The 3,003-nt window shown below is 32.8% G+C and overlaps 1 protein-coding gene across 1 annotated transcript in view; it reads left to right on the top strand.

Annotated features, from left to right (window-relative positions):
- The window catches only part of exex (motor neuron and pancreas homeobox extra-extra), a 33,502-nt gene that overhangs the window by 28,872 nt on the left and 1,627 nt on the right, over nucleotides 1–3,003 (top strand). The window lies entirely within an intron of this gene.

Raw genomic sequence — 3,003 nt, 5'->3', positions numbered from 1 at the left:
CATAAATATATGAAAGAATGCACTCAGGCGACACCTCTAGCCATTGTGTTTTGCTGATTTAAGTTATCGATGGAATTTGTTTTGTTTTTTTTTCCTCGCCCAAGCACAAAAATAATTCGTATATTTAATGAAGTTATTTTTCTAAAATCTGCGGTTGTTTCGTAGAACTTCCGATTGCTTTCATTCACCACACTGTAAAAAACATAAGACGAATTATAAAACAAAACTTTTATTTTGTTTTTAATCTTAATTTTAGCGTTTTTCTTTAACAAAATGTTTTGAAATGTTTTTATGTGGAGGTACTTGGCAGATTCGCAGCTTCTTCGATGTTTGTTTCCTTTCTCTACTATAAATTAAAGGAAAATTATAAGGAGTCTGAAAGGCAAGTTTCAGTGAAAAATCATACAAGTACCTACTTAAAATTTCATTAATGGGCCATGTTAAAAACATTGTATGCTTAAAAGCATAGTTTACTCACAGCTTTAATATTTAATTTTGTATTGTTTTTCTATCCAGCAAAAGCTTCTTAAAACTTTTAAAATTGTATTATACGTCTCACAGTAGCCAACCAGTAGTTTCGCAATGACACGCTGTACATAAAAATATTATGAAATATTAAACTGACGGTAATTTAGTATATTGTACTAAGATATTCGTGTGTTGTACGAATTAAAAAAAAATGTTTCGGCTTTTGTTCTATATACGAAAGTATTAAGTAAATTGTACGAATACAGAATTGTACATTTCGAAATTCTAAAACCATACGTAAATATTACGAATGCCTTCGTACAATATACAAAATTATTCGTACAGAGATTTGTTTAGTAATTTACGAATGTGTTTCGTAAAATGAACGTAAGATTTCGTAAATTGCACTGAAAAAAGGCTTTGCGAAAGTTCCTTCGTTATATTTACGAATGGTTCGTAAAATCTTGTTTCGTTGTGAAAAATGAGTTCGTATTATACAAAAACCAAGACTGCGAAAGGTTTTCGTAGCACTTTTACGAAATTTTATTTTCAGTGTAAGAATACATCGAAAATTTGTTTTAGAGAATCAATGTGAAATAAGTGCAGAAACGATTACCCGGTTTGCTGAGCAACCGAGACGTCTGCTTTTAAATATTTTGTGTAAAACAAATTGGCTAGTACATATCGTCACTACACACGAATAAAAAAAGCGAGCGAAAAAAGGCGCATAAAAAAAACTTCAGCGAAGAAAGACTCTTAACATAGTTGACGGCGAAGAAAGACGCGTTAAAATATTTGCCGGCGAAGAAGGACGCGTAAACTTATTTTCGCGGTGAAGTATGATTCCGGGTGTAATATTATGTACATTCCGTAATTAGTTTTTGGGGAATAATGCTGAAGTGGCAGTCCTTGGCCATGTATAAATATATGATTACGCGCTTTGGGCAACCTCTAAATATATTTTGATTTCAAAATAAGAAAATAGGGGCATACTTTTTCGATATAGAACAATCCTAGGGGTGTTTTTGGACCACCGTAATGTACATACACATATGCATGTGCGTATCCCAGCAAACACAGTCTCTAACGTTAGAGAAATTTGGATTTAGAAGTTAGAGAACTACGTTAGGAGATCGACCTTAGAATTCGATTAGAGAATTAATATTTTCACGAGTCGAGAACTATGTCCCATTTTTGTTGAGATCGCTATGATTCTCGATAGTTCCTCTCAATGTTTGCTGGGATGTTGAAAAAGAAAATAAATGAAGTCTGATATAATTACGGTAACCATCCGTTCTGTTTTTTGCAGGACCGTACTGTTTTTCAAAGGTCGGTCCTGCGTAGTTTTTCAAACCTAAAAAACCTGAAAATGTACTGATTTTTTCCAAGTGTCCTGCATTTGTCCCGCATTTTACTCGTTATTTTAAAATTATCGGACAATGGATGGATTTTTTTCAAAAATGTGTTTTTTTGGTACTTTTCGTAGCTTTTCTTCAATATCTCATGAAAAAATCTCCCCATCAACGTAAGCGACTTACAGCTCGAAGGGTATTGATGTGCCTCTTACCAAAATATATAACTTGTGGCGACTTCAATGAAAATTATTAGTGCTACAGGCGACCATTTGCATTTTGTCGTCAAAGTCGAAAAATGTCCACTGGAGCTCAATTCAACCACCTTCTCCCCACTGATGCCCATTGGGCCCTGACTAGTCTCAGACTGCTTACCAACTGTTTCCCAAAGACTAGTTACCAGCTGGTCCTAAACTGCTTACCAACTGGGCCCCCCTACCCCAAGTGGTTCCCAAGCCACTTCACCAAATCAACCCACTGAGAAAAACACCATGTGCACGTCTCTGTCTACCACTTCGAAATTTTTTGCTTACATATTCGCGAATTTTACCCCTATCGAAACCGAAGATGTATACACATCAATAATTCAACGAAATTCTGATACATAGGTATTCTATTATATCTACGGTGACCATAAATATGGATTCAAAATGAAGGACAATTTTTCAAAAATATGCCTACATATACTTACTTAGTATAAAAATATCAAAAGAGTATTTATGATTCTAAATTCTTAATACATTTTAAACTTAAAAAAACGAATCACGTTTTCTTCATCGATATTAATCTTTTTTACATGAATATTTATAAAAGTTTAGTAAAACATATTATAATTACAATAGCTTATACGAAAAGTGAAAATCTTTAAAAGATTATTTTATAGGCAAATTTTGAGTCGTTCAAAACGAAAACAATAACTTTTTTTGTTTTTTGGTACTTTTCGCAGTAATTTTTCAAAAATCGACGTCATGAATCGACATAAACGACGAGTTACAAAGGTATTTATATGCCCTTTTCAAAAATATATAATTTGTGCAGATTGCGCCATAGCATCTACATTTCTAATCCGATTTTCATTATCTTTGAATCAAAATTTACTGTAATGATATATCTTATTTATCGAATTTTTAAACTAATGAAAAAAAATATCAAATAAAGCTGCGTATTTGATTGAAACTCTCAC

This window comes from Rhagoletis zephyria, unplaced genomic scaffold (genome assembly GCF_001687245.7).
Source record: "Rhagoletis zephyria isolate East Lansing unplaced genomic scaffold, Rhagoletis_zephyria_1.1 Rzeph_scaffold_02293, whole genome shotgun sequence".
Taxonomy (NCBI): domain Eukaryota; kingdom Metazoa; phylum Arthropoda; class Insecta; order Diptera; family Tephritidae; genus Rhagoletis; species Rhagoletis zephyria.
The sequence above is the reverse complement of the archived record's forward strand: the minus strand, read 5'-3'. Positions and strand labels throughout refer to the sequence as shown.